General features: G+C 42.8%; 1 pseudogene across 1 annotated transcript; it reads right to left on the bottom strand.

The window, feature by feature from the left end:
• Positions 1–7,380: 7,380 nt before the first annotated feature.
• LOC306645886 (trafficking protein particle complex subunit 4-like) lies at positions 7,381–8,287 on the bottom strand (annotated as a pseudogene). Its single transcript has one exon. The product of its transcript is annotated as a trafficking protein particle complex subunit 4-like (transcript).
• Between the last annotated feature and the right edge of the window lie 5,900 nt (positions 8,288–14,187).

Genomic DNA, 14,187 nt, shown 5'->3' with positions numbered 1-14,187 from the left:
GGTGATTTGGGTTTTCTCTCGTCTTCTCTTTGTTAGAGTGGCTAAGGGTTTATCAATTTTGTTTATTTTTTCAAAGAACCAACTATTTATTTTGTCAATTTTTTGTATAGTTTCTTTTGTTTCAATTTCGTTGATTTCAGCTCTGAGTTTAACTATTTCCTGTCTTCTACTACTTTTGGTGTTGGTCTGTTCTTCTTTTTCTAGGGCTTTGAGCTGAAGTGTTAGGTTGTTTGTTGATTTTTACTTCTTTTATTGAATGCGCTCCATGAAATAAATTTTCCTCTAAGTACTGCTTTCATAGTGTCCCAAAGATTTTGATATGATGTTTCTTTGTTCTCATTTACCTCTAGGAATTTTTTAATTTCCTTCCTAATATCTTCTGTTATCCATTCATCATGTAATAGCATATTGTTTAATCTCCAGGTGTTGGAGTAGCTTCTGTTTTTTACTCTTTCATTTATTTCTAACTTCAAACCATTATGATCTGATAGAATACAAGGTAGTGTCTCTATCTTCTTGTATTTGCTTACATTAGCTTTGTAGCATAATATATGGTCTATTTTAGAGAAGGATCCATGTGCTGCTGAGAAGAAAGTGTATTCGCTCTTGGTTGGATGGTATATTCTATAAATGTCCGTTAAGTCTAAATTATTGATTGTGTTATTGAGATCTATGGTTTCTTTGTTCAATTTTTGTTTGGAAGATCTGTCCAGTGGTGAGAGAGGCGTGTTAAAATCACCTAGTATTATTGTGTTATGTTCTATTTGGTTTCTGAAATTGAGAAGGATTTGTTTGACATACACGGATGAGCCACTGTTTGGGGCATAGATGTTTATGATTGTTATGTCTTGCTGATTTATGGTTCCCTTAAGCAGTATGTAATGTCCTTCTTTATCCCTTTTGACTAGTTTTGACTTGAAGTCCACCTTATCTGAAATGAGGATGGATACCCCAGCTTTTTTGCTGAGTCCATGTGCATGATATGTTTTCCCCCATCCTTTCACCTTTAGTCTATGTGTATCTCTTTCTACGAGGTGAGTCTCTTGCAGGCAACATATTGTTGGATCTTTCTTTTTGATCCAATCTGCCAGTCTATGTCTTTTGATTGATGAGTTCAGGCCATTAATATTCAGGGTTATTATTGAGATATGATTAGTATTCCCGGTCATTTGGTTCATTTTATTTATTTATTTATTTATTTATTTATTTATTTATTTATTTATTTATTTTGAGACGACTTGGTTCTTCCTTTATTTGACAATTCCTTTAGGATGGTTCCTCCCATTGCTGATTTGTTTCTTTGTTTTTCATCTCTTCCTCATGGAATATTTTGCTGAGAATGTTCTGTAATGCTGGCTTTCTTTTTGTAAATTCTTTTAGCTTTTGTTTATCATGGAAGGATTTTATTTCATCATCAAATTTGAAGGTAAGTTTTGCTGGGTATAAGATTCTTGGTTGGCATCCATTTTCTTTCAGGGCTTGAAAAATGTTGTTCCAGGCCCTTCTAGCTTTTAGGGTCTGGATTGAAAAATCTGCTGATATCCGTATTGGTTTCCCCCTGAATGTAATTTGATTCCTCTCTCTTGCGGCCTTTAAAATTCTGTCTTTATTTTGTATGTTGGGCATTTTCATTATAATGTGCCTTGGTGTGGGTCTGTTGTAATTTTGTATATTTGGAGTCCTATAAGCCTCTTGTACTTGATCTTCCATTTCATTCTTCAGATTTGGGAAATTTTCTGATAGTATTTCATTGAATAGATTGTTCATTCCTTTGGTCTGTTTCTCTAAGCCTTCCTCAATTCCAATAATTCTCAAATTTGGCCTCTTCATGATATCCCATAGTTCTTGGAGATTCTGTTCATGATTTCTTACCATCTTCTCTATTTGTTCAACTTTGTTTTCAAGGTTAAATATTTTATCTTCAATGTCTGATGTTCTGTCTTCCAGGTGTTCTATTCTATTGGTTATGCTTTCTATGGAGTTCTTAATTTGGTTTATTGTTTCCTTCATTTCAAGGATTTCTGTTTGGTTTGTTTTCAATATCTCTAACTCTTTATTGAAGTGATCTTTTGCTTCCTGTATTTGCTCTTTTAACTGTCGATTGGTGCGATCATTCAGTGCCTGCATTTGCTCTTGCATCTCGTCATTTGCTTCCCTGAGCATTTTAATTATGTACATTCTGAACTCCCTTTCTGTCATTTCTTCTGCCATGCTGTCGTTGGGTTTCATTGATGTAACATCTAGATTTGTTTGCAGCATTTTCTTTCCTTGTTTTCTCATATTGTTCAGGTATCAGTTGACCTCTGTGATATTGCAGATTTCCTCTATTGTCTTATAATATCCCTGAAGATTTCTATTATATCCCCTCTTAGTCTTCAGTAGCCTGAAATCTTGGAGGAAGTTGATAATGCAGTGCTCCACAAGGGAGCTGACTCCCTAGGGGTGGTGGCCTTCTGGTGGGGTATATTCCCTGCTAGTGGGCAGAGGTACCTTCACTTGCTGATGAATGGTCATCCAGAAGGGAAGTAGGTTATGGGCTGATGCAAGACCAGTTTGGGCCTGTGTCTCTGATTTTACGGTCCTTTTGGGAGAACCTCACCCAACAGGGAGGAGTCACCCGGTGGGGAGGTCTCGCTGATCGGTTTTCCTCCCAGAGGTTCCGTTCAATTCACAACTACCGCCTGGGCTGGGCAGCCTTCTTCTGCAATGTTCCCAGGGACCCAGACCTACCTCCTGGGCCTGGAAGCCTCACCCTTCGCAAACGAATCTCCTTTGGCTGCCTCTCCTCAGAGAAGCTGCCTGCAGTCCTGGAGCCTTCGCTCTGCCCCTCAGTTTGTCTGTGGGGCCCTTCCACCAAGAAGCCGTCTAGGACCCTGCTCTGCACTTTTCGCCTGGCTATGCGGCCCCTCCTCTGAGCAGCCACCTGGAGCCCCTTACAGTCGCTCCGAGTCCCAGTGACCCGCCACACGCCTTTTCCTCCGGCAGCCACCTGTTGTTCCGTGCGGTCGCTCTAAGACCAAGTGACCCACCACGCACCACTTTCTCCACCAGGCAGTCACCCAGAGATCTGGTGCGTCACGAGTCCCAAGAACTCACTGTGCACCTTCTTGTCCCGACTGCCTCCCGTAGCCCTGGTGCAGTCACTTCGAGCCCAAGCACCCCGCCGCGCTCCTCCTCCTTCTCCAGACAACCCCCCTATGTTCAGGAGCGGATGCTCTGGGACCAAACCACTCACCACGCTGTTCCACCGGATAGCCGCCCAGAGCCCTGGCGCAGCTGCTCCAATTCCAAGCGACGTGCCGAGCCCGTATTTCTCCTTCTCCTCTGGGCAGCCCCCTGTGTTCAGGGGTGGTCACGTTCAGTCCAAACAGCTCACCAAGCACCTTCTCCTTTGGGCAGCCTCCCAGAGCGCGGGTGGGTTGCGCCGAGTCCAAGCGCTGTGGTGAACAGCCACCTCTCCAATGCTCCCAGCTGTGTGCGATCACTGCTCCGGCGGGGGGGAGGGGCGCCTCGCCGGCAGTTCTACTTTGCAAAGATCCCTGCTTTCGGGGCTACCGCCGTGTCCGGGGGCTACCGCCCCGTCCGGGATGCCTGCCCAGTGGGAAACACTCACCCGGCTGCTTTGAGTTGGTCCCAAGTCTCTCAATATCTCCTTTTCTTGAGTCCTGAGTCCACGCTGCTCCTCTGGATAGCCGCCCGGAGCCCTGGCGCAGCTGATCCAATTCCAAGCGACGTGCCGAGCCGGTATTTCTCCTCCTCCTCTGGGCAGCCCCCTCTTCAATGCTCCCAGCTGTCTGCGATCACTGCTCTGGCGGGGGGAGGGGCGCCTCGCCGGCCGTTCTACTTTGCAAAGATCCCTGCTTTTGGGGCTACCGCCCCGTCCAGGACTCCTGCCCCGTCCGGGACGCCTGCCCAGTGGGAGGCTCTCGCCTGGCTGCTTTGAGTCGGTCCCAAGGCTCTCTATATCTCCTCTTCTTGAGTCCTGAGTCCTGGAGCAACACGAAACGCAGCCACCCTCTAGTCCGCCATCTTGAATCCCCCTAGTCCGCCATCTTGAATCCCCCTCATCTATCTTAAAGAATGTTCTATGTACTGGTGTGTTCAGTAGCCATTGGATGGAATTTTCTGCAGATGTCTGTTAGATCCCTTTGGTCTAGGGTACTAGTTAACTCTGCTGTTTCTTTATTGGTTTTCTTTCCATTGCTGAGAATGGAATGTTGAAGTTTTCAATTATTATTGTAGTGGAGTGTGCCTTTTCCTTTAAGTCTGTTAATATTTTCTTTATATACTTGGGTGATCCAGTATTGGGTGTGTGTATGTATGTGTTGTGTGTAATACACATGTAATACATATGTAAAATTATTTCCTCTTGCTACGTTGACATTTTAATAATTACATGATGACCTCCTTGTCTCTTTTTACTACTTTTCATTTAATGTCTATTTTATCCGATATATGTATGGCTTCTCCTATATTCTTTTGGATTCCATTTGCCTGGAATATTTTATTCCATCCCTTTCAGTCTATGAGTGTCAATAAAGATGAAGTAAGTTTTTTGTAAGTAACATATAAATAGGTCTTTTTTTCAATATTTTTTAATCCTAGAGGGGCAAAATGCCTTTATTTTATTTCTTTCTTTCTTTTATGTGATGCTGAGGATCAAACCCATGCATCACATGTGCTAGGCAAGTGCTTTACCTCTGAGCTACAACCTCAGCCCCTAATTGGATCTTATTTATTGATTTTCAGTCACTAGTGTCTTATAATCAGAGAATTTAATCTATTTACATTGAAGGTAATTAAAGATAAGCAAGGTCTTATTATAGCCATTTTGTAACTTGTTTTCTAACTTTATTGTAGTTCCTATAGTTTTTCCTCACTTTTTAGTACTTAACCTTTGTGGTTAAATTATTTACTCTAGTGGTGTGTTTTTATTCCTTGCCTATTGTTTTGAAGTTAATATTAAATAACTCATCATTAATGTGGTGAACCATTCATTTGCATCATGTACCCCCAAATATAATATCAAATTTTAAAATAAATGCTTAATAAGAATATTATTTTGACATATATTTCTGAAACATTCTCTTTTGGTAGGTACTTTTTAACCTTCTAAAATTGTTTCTGGTCCTCACTCTTTATATTCATGCCTTTATATAATGACACACTCCACTGGATGTGAATTGGACATAGTGATTCAGATCCAATGAATAGAATATAGCGAAAGTTCTCTCTCTGTCTGTCTCTCTCTCTCTCCCTCTCCATCTTTCTCCCTCTTTCTGTCATTATCATTTTCGAGTTCTGGTTGTGGAAAAAGTAAGCGGCCATGTCTTGAGTAGCCCTATGGAGAGGTTCCCTTGGCAAGGGACTGATGTACCTGGGCAGAAGCACATGGGGACTGGAGGTTGCCCACAGTGCATGAGCAATTGAGGACGTGTCCTCTTCCCTGGTGGAGGCTCCAGCTAACTATAGCCCAACTGATGCTGAGATGACAGTCTGGTGAGAGAGTGAGTCAGGGTCCACCCCTCAGCAAGATTATGAAATGGTAAATATTTCTTGTTTCAAGTTTCTAAGTCTTGGGATGACTTGTTATTCAGCAATAGATAATAATATGTCATTAAAATTTAAGAATTCCTAGAGAAATTTTTTCCCACATTTTGAATTTTTTTGTTTGTAGAATGCACTTTGATACATCCCACATAAATGGAGTATAACTTCTCACTCTTCTGGTTGTACATGATGTAGAATCATACCAGTCATGTGATCATATATGCACACAGGGTGATAATGTCTGATTCATTCTATCTTCCTCCCCTCCCTTTACTCCCTTCTACCTCATCTAAAGTAACCCTATTCTTCCCCAGTGCCCCCTCCCTTATTGTGAATTAGCATCCACATATCAGAGAAAACATTTGGCCTTTGGTTTTATGGGATTGGCTTATTTCACTTAGCATGATATTCTCCAGCTCCCTCCATTTACTGTCAAATGCCATCATTTCATTCTTCTTTAAGGCTGAGTAATATTTACACACATACACACACACACACACACACACACACACCACATTTTCTTTATCTATTCATCTGCTGAAGGACACCTAGGCTGGTTCCATACTTTAGCTATTGTGAGTTGAGCTGCTATAAACATAGATGTGGCTGCGTCACTTTTGAGAAACTCTTTAGAGAACTTCCTCTATCTACTGTGCATATGATCTCTGACAATTAACTTACTTAACCTCTCCGATTTCCATTTTCTCATCCATAACAAGTATAATAATAAATCCTACATTCTGCATAATTTTTAATTTACTGAATCTCCACTATGAACTTGTGAGAGGGCTTTGTGTTCATGAAGTGCTTAGTGTGTGCATAGGCTAGCACTCTCTTGGATCTGCCTTACGTAGGTAGAAAAGATGATCTTTTGTGAGGGTGAAGAACTTGCATGCCAGTTTTATAAATGGGGATTTTGTCTTGGGAAGACTAAACCTAAACCAAATTGTTCACCTGAATTTGAGTTCAAGTTCAAATGTGTATGTTGAAGTCTTAATCAACTGTCACCTCCACAGAGAGGTCTATGTAGCCCGGGGAAGAGTAGCTTGTCCCTCCCCTATCCGCATTCCTCTTTTACTCTCTTCATTGCACTTAGAAGTACTGTAATTGGGACTGGGTCGTGGCTCAGTGGTAGAGCACTTGCCCAGCATGTGTGAGGCACTGGGTTCGATTCTTAGCACCACATATAAATAAAGGTCCATCAACAAACAACTAAAAAATGTGTTTAAAAAAGTAATGAAACTGATTGTGTTAATTTGTTTCTTTTCTACTTCCTCTTTTGAGAAAATTAAAATTTTAAGAATACGGATCCCTCCATCTCAATCATGACTGGGTATCACCAGGATGCAATAGGAGCTCAGTGCATGTATTTCCTGCCTGCCACAGAAAGCTAAGTGCAGGTATTGCCTGTCATATCTGTTTGATCTACTGTAACACAGTACTATATACTGAGCAGCTTATAAACAAACAACAGATTTTTTTCCCTCCTAGTTCTAGAAGCTGGGAAGTATGAGAAAATCTGTGGGCTGGAGAGTGCCTACTTCTTGGTTCATCGATGGTGGTCTTCTTCTTGCTGTGTCCCCACATGGCAAAAGGGATGAGAGAACTCTCTGGAGCTTCTTTTACCAGGGCACTAATCTTAGATGGAAGGGCTCTGCCCCCATAAGCTAATCACTTCCCAAAGACCCTACCTCTTCATTCCATTATTCTGAGGGTTAGGATTTCCATGGATAAATTGGGGATAGGAGAGGATGCCCACGTTCAGGCCGTCACACATTGGCAATGTGTTTTTTGTTTTCTGGATCAAAGGAATGTTAGATTGGACTACCTCCTCCATAAATAAATCTGTACAGAGTTGGGAAGTAGGACCATGACATATACAGAAAGGAAGAGAGCATACCATTAAGGCTTACGGATCAGGGATCAGTACAAGACATCAGCATGCTCCCATTTTCAAGTACACTAACAAGGCTGCTGGGACCTCTGTTGGAGTGGAAACAATGGAACCCATGCCATAGGATCTCTCAGAATTTGGGGGGTCCATTGCAGGTTTAACGTATGACCCAGGTCCAAAAGTCCCAGCTTTCTCTGCCACTTCCAAAGCAAGCTTCAGGTTCTGGTCAAACAGCTCACACCCGATGGGCATTTCCAGGGAGTAGAATGGAATCTTGAGGGCAAAGTCTGAGTACATTTCATAAATTTTTCAAAGAAGAGAATCTATTCCAGCTTGCCTAGGATCTGCCAGCGCCACAAACTTGATCTCTTGTCAGTGTCTGGAAGCAGTGCCATTTGAATGTGTCTGTCTCCAGCATCTCAGTGCCTGAGCTGCCCTGTTCAGGAGACAGTTGGGAGCCAATGGCAAAAAGCGAGTGGAACATGGAAGCCAGCATGAGCTTCTCACTGGAGGTGAGGTGGGGTCGACCAAACTGAATGGACACCGGGTAATTAGCAGGGTTACCCAGACACTCCAGCACCTCCTTCCCGTCGGCCATGTACTTGCAGTTCACGTCCATGCCATTGATGGCCAACACTGCGTGGCCCACGTGGATGCCATCGCACTGTCCGAAGGCGACCAGGACACACTCGTCACGTAGCTTGAGCAGCAGATCCAGCAGGTAACTGAACATTTTCTCAGCCTCAGCCCGTGGTGCGTAGCTGTCCAACTGGTAAATCAGGCCGCCAGCTTCGTTCACCACATACACGCTAAAAACGGACATTGCAGCCCCCGCTGCTCAGAAACTCGGATCCGGCAATGTGTTTTCTGCCTCATCTTTTTGCCAAGGAAAAGTCATGGAGTCTTTCAGATAAAGTAAATAATTAAGAAGAAAGAGAGAATTCCTATATTCAATTTAGAGCAAAATTGATTCGGGTGGGGGGCTCTGGATTGAAATGGATGCAGAGTTATGAAAATCATTGTAAAACTCTAAGCCCCAGAAGGTTCAGAAATTTGAGAAGTGGACCAAAGGACCTGAGGCGGTTCTGCCTGCTACCAATACCATTTGGAACATCTAAGTTCTAGAGGGGCAATGATCTTGTTCTCTCTGTGTTTGTTGATATTTGTCTTGGAAATAGTGAGATCCATATGATTAGCTCATTGGTGGTTGAGTACAAATTTTCAGAATCTTCAACTGAGAGAGCAAGAGCCTCACTTTTGAGACTCTTATTTGGAAGACATTTTCTTCTATTGAATCTCCATTTATCTTCCTCCTATTATAATGCATCCTCTGTTGAGTGTGTATGTGTGTGCGTGTGAGTGTGCGTGTGTGTGCGTGTGTGTGTGCGTGTGTGTGTGTGCACGTAGTGGGGACTCGGGGAAACTGTGGAGGGAAGAGCAAAGAGAAACCTGCATGTATTAATACTTCCTTTAAAAAAAAGTGCTACACAACCACAGTTAAGATGTGTTTTCATGTAATATTCTGGGCAAAGTACAACAATTATTTCACTTCACTTGAGGTTCTGAAAGGATAACATGTAGTTATGTTGTATAAATTGCTTTGGAAAAACAAATGGTTTAAAAAATAATCTCAGACCTTCTCAGATCAGGGACTTTATGGAACCTGTAGTCTGAAAAAATAAAATAAAATGAAAAGAGGGCTAATCTTTTCATTGATTTTGACTTCTAAAGTAAACATCGCAAGATGAAAACTTCATTCCAAGTTTTCATAGAGGTGGGAAAAGAGGGGGAGGATCTGCTTTGCCTCTTACTTAACCCTTCTTCCTTCAGACATGATGAGGGAACTGACTGAGGACAATGTGTTCCAGATTGCCAGTCCCAGCAGCCTCCGCGTGGGCTGCTTAAGACATGCAAATGACTCTGAGAAACGTCTCTCATCCTAGCAAGATAGAGGGAGGCGCACCTCTCCATCCATCGCAAGGGAAGTCACAGGAGGACGGAAGGCTGACACATGTGGAAACTTTGCCTTTCCCCATGGACAAGCGCTCTGGGCGGAAATACACGTGTTGATGGATCCTGTCGGGAGACCGTTTGCTCACCCACCTGTACCTGGCTGCCTCCTTCCTCAGCCTGCCAGACCAACCTCCCAGCCGGATCACGTCCCGTTTCGGCTCAGACACCTTCAGGGACTCTTCATTAGGAGATGATGAAAGCCCCAGCTTCTCATCCTGGAGTTCAAGCCTCCTATCAACTTTTCCGTCCTTGTTTGTCACCACGGGCTGAGCATCTGTCTATCTTCCGTTCCCACTGGAGTCAACTTCAAGGGGTCTTGATTGCCTGTTTATGATCAGAGTGATCTCTGATAGGGTGTTGCTTCTCTCCTAAGAAGTCTTCTTTAATAACCCAAGGGAAGATGTTCAAAAGGAAGTCGAAGCTGGTTGGTAGGACAGAAGGTTTACCAATGAAGAGAATTCTTAAAAGTTTAGGACTTCTTCTGACACCTCTGCTCTTGGGTCTGTCTTTTGGTTTACTGATAATGGTGAGATGCTTCAGCATACACAATGATGCCGTGTGAGTTGATCTCAAATTTAATTGCCAACACCATAAAAGATACAGCATTTGTGAGGTTGATAAAAATGATAGAGGAGAAATTAAAGGGGCTCTCTAAATATTTCTGATCTATCTATGAAGGCTGAACACAATGACAATCTTCATCACTTACGAGTGTTTCCCACACACATCCCTGATCCTTGCTTATTTAAGACTTAGCATATGGCTGGGCATGGTGACACATGCCTATAATCCCAGGAGCTTGGGAGGCTGAGGTAGGAGGATCTCAAGTTCAAGGCCAGCCTCAGCCACTTAGTGAGGCCCTACACAATTCAGGGAGACCCTGTCTCTAAATAAAATATAAAAAAGGACTGGGGATGTGGCGCCGAGGGTTCAATCCCCAACACAAAATAAATAAATAAATAAATAAATAAATAAATAAAACAATAATAAAAAACTTAGCATATGACTATGATTATAATCGACAAGTAATAAAATCTAATATCATTTAAATTTATTTTACTAAGTTTTTTTTTATTTTAGTAAGTTTTTAAAAAAATTTTTGAAGCGACATTTCCAATGAAATTTCCCTACATTACTTACTATGAAATTTTGATTCCCACTCTGAGTGAATTCCCTTTAACGAGACAGCAATTTCCTTCAGTCCTGGCCTGCATCTCAAAATATTCTGCACTCTTCCATTCCTGCTGATTTGCACATCTTCCTGTTGTGACTCTCCTTATCCTTCCAGGTGCAGCTCAAATACCATTTCCTCTAAAAACCCTTCTCTTGTAAAAAGAAATCCTTTCCCTCAAAACACCCAGCAGACTTTGTTTATAGCAAATATAAACAGATGCCACCTTGAATTATAGAAGCTTGGAGTAGGTAGTTCAGACTCAAGGGCAACTTCTATATAGTTTTTATTTGTTCATTCAGCTAATATTTTGATGTATGAATCCACGCTCTGGGATCAGTGGGGGAGGGGACAAGAAGGTCGCCTCTGTAAAACATGTCTGTGTGGTGAACTCTATTTATCCAACAAACGGCAAAGAAGAAAAGGAAGATTTACATTTCTTTTCTACTGGGTTTCTAAAAGTGAAAGGAACACTCACAAACTTTTCAATTACTTATATAGAGGTAGATAGATCACTTTCCACTGTGTACCACTATTCTCCATGGGAGATGGGTTCCCTTTGTAAAGAACCAGGACCTTGGATGAGTATTTCTTTTCCTCTTCTTTTATTCTTTCCTCTTGGTTGTTTATGATCTACTGCTGTGTGTGGCCAAAAATGGAACTCGACAGCTGGTACTTATAGGGTGGTGTCAGATGGAATTACAGGTCCTGTCCCCGCTGAATCCTATAATTTGTTTGGGTTGGTTGCTGCAGAATTGGAAAGCTGTTTCTCAGAGCGGCAGTGGCCAGTAAGTCACAAGTTGGTTGAGGCTTGTGTCTAAGCTCCTTCAAGGACGGGACAAAGAAACTGGTTCAGGGCTACAAATCTCTGCAACACTGATTTGTGTTTCATGTCACTCTTGGTAGAGAAACCTGAATTTAAAATACCAAGGAACAGCTGAGGGGTGATGCATGCCTGTCACCCCAGCAGCTCGGGAGGCTGAGGCAGGAGGATCAAGAGTCCAAAGCCAGCCTCAGCAACTTAGCGAGGCCCTAAGCAACTCAGTGAGACCCTGTCTCTAAATAAAATACAAAATAGAGCTGGGAATGTGGCTCAGTGGTCGAGTGCCCCTGAGTTCAATCCCCAGTACCAAAAAGAGAAAGCAAAAACACCAAGGAGCAGAGTTTGGTGTTCAGTGAGCTGAACCATGAGATGCAGATGTGCCCAGAGTTCTCTGTGTGATAGTGAGGGAGGGGGTGAGCTGAGGCTGCACACCTCCTTTAAAGGGACTGAGTCATGTCTTTTTGTAATCACTGTGTGCCGACCTTAATTCAATGTTTTCCATAATGGGACCCAGGGATGCCACTTTGTCTATTAAGACTTAGAGCAACCATGAAACTCTTAAATTATTTAGTGCATTTTATGTATTCATTCATTTTGTTGCTGGGTCATCTTTGTACTGATACTAAAGCCATGTCCCCTCCTAACGAAGGTTCAGATTTTGCACTGAGCCGGGCAGAGTAGTGCATGCCTATAATCCCTGCAATTTGGGAGGCTGAGGCAGGAGGATGGAGAGTTCAGAGCCAGCCTCCCCAATTTAGTGAGGCCTTAAGCAACTTATCAAGAGTCTGTCTCAAAATAAGATATAAAAAAGAAAGGGCTGGGGATGTGACTCAGTGGTTGAGAATCCCTGGGTTCAATCTCTGGTACCAAAAAAAAAAAAAAAAAAAAAAGGAAAAGAAAAGAAATCAATCCTGCAGTGTTGAGCTCCAGCCCGTGTGAGTGCCTGGGACCAGCCTTGGGACTGTGAGCTAATTGATCCTTGCAAACCTAATGCAACAGGGAATGCTGATCAGTGATGTTGTAACCTCACCCGCAGGCTGAAGTTTGAACCTTGGCTGAACCCTAGCATATGTCTCTAGTTGCCTTTGTGGAGAGGACTGTTAAGTGAGGTCCCTTCCCAGACCCCTGTCCACCATGAGGGAGCTTCGCTAGCACGGTGGCCACAGAAAATCCACACTCTGGTCTCCTCTAGGACCAAAATTTGCTACAAAGTCAAGCAGCTCTTTCCCGATGAGCTCAGTAGTGTTTCAAAACCCTACTGAGCAGACAGGAGGATGGAGGGAAAAGAGAAATGAGAGATTCTGTGACCTGATTGCTCTCCTCCTCGTACTGTACCCTTGGTACTGTCTTTAATCAGGCTCTCAAACTTGGCTGCACATTGATGTCACCCAGAGAGCTCAAAACAACAACAACAGAGCCCTAATATCTGGGTCCTGACTTGGTGCAGCCAAAGTCGGGGTGGGAAGCCGAGACCCTTCCATGTGTGGATGCAGTAGGGCGAGGGTAGCAGGGTGGTCTCTGGGAATTGTTCCCTCTCCGACCTCATTCCTTCCTTTTCCTTTGTTTTCTTTAAGCCCTTTGCTTTGCTCTCTGGTTTATGTCCCCCTCTCCTACATAAAAGTCAACATCCAGTTTCCTGTTTAGATATCTTGTGGATGGTCAGCCAGTTTAGCAGCCTTCGGTGTTCCTGGAATACTAAAGCTTTCACCTTGGTGTTGGATTGTGCAAGATTTTCTCCTTGGCTGCTAAACATTTGCTCTGACCACATTGTACCGTCCGTATAACACCTTGCATACATACGTGGTCATTTATTAAAACAGCTTCTTATAGTTACGCATTTTGGTTATTTTTCATGTTTCGTGGAATGTTCTGCAGTACATGAAATCCCTTCATTAAATGTTAAGAGCTGCCCCCTTCTCTATTTCCTTAGGGAAGTTTCTTAAGCAGTGAAAATTGTTGGTGCAAAGATAAGATTTTTCTTTTTCTTTTTTTTGGTACTGGGGATTGAACTCAGGGGTGCTTAACCACTGAGCCACATCCCCAGCCCTTTTTACATTTTATTTAGAGACAGGGTCTCGCTGAGTTGCTTAGGGCCTCGCTTTTGCTGAGGCTGACCTTGAACTTGCAATCCTCCTGCCTCAGCCTCCCCAGCTGCTGGGATTACAGGCATGCACCACTGTGCCCAGCAAGATAAACATTTTTAAGGCCCTTGGTATACATGGCCAAACTACTTTTCAAAGCAGCTATACTGATTTACAAAACCAAGTATGACATTTTATAAGTAAGTAGCTCTTAGCTGCTGAGATGGGTGCATTTTCAACCGTCAGGCATAATGTAAACAGAATTCAATTAGGTCCTATGTTGCAGGGTAGACCTTCCAATAATAACTATTAACATGGGATAATAACATCTACTGTATATTCCAAAGAGAGCATCATTTAATTGGTTCGCTTCTCCTTTTAAAATCAGTACAAAGCCTTCATTTATTTTCACCTTCAGTCATTCCCTTTATACACATAAAAAACAGAATTTACCTGTGAATTATAAACCAGGGTTGTGGATCTCCTGATACGCCAGAGAATCATCTGAACTATGCAGCTTTCTGAATTGCTTCCACAGGAGACTCATAGTGATCAGATTTGATCTAGAGACTGAGAGGCTCTATTTTAGCACAGGCTGCCCAGGTGCGGTCAGCTGGTGGTCAGTCGTGAGTACCACGGTCCTATGTTATTAGAA

The sequence above is a fragment of the Sciurus vulgaris genome (genome assembly GCF_902686455.1).
Source record: "Sciurus vulgaris genome assembly, chromosome: 16".
Classification (NCBI taxonomy): Eukaryota; Metazoa; Chordata; class Mammalia; order Rodentia; family Sciuridae; genus Sciurus; species Sciurus vulgaris.
Note: the sequence above shows the minus strand (reverse complement) of the source record. Positions and strands in the feature narration are given on the sequence as shown.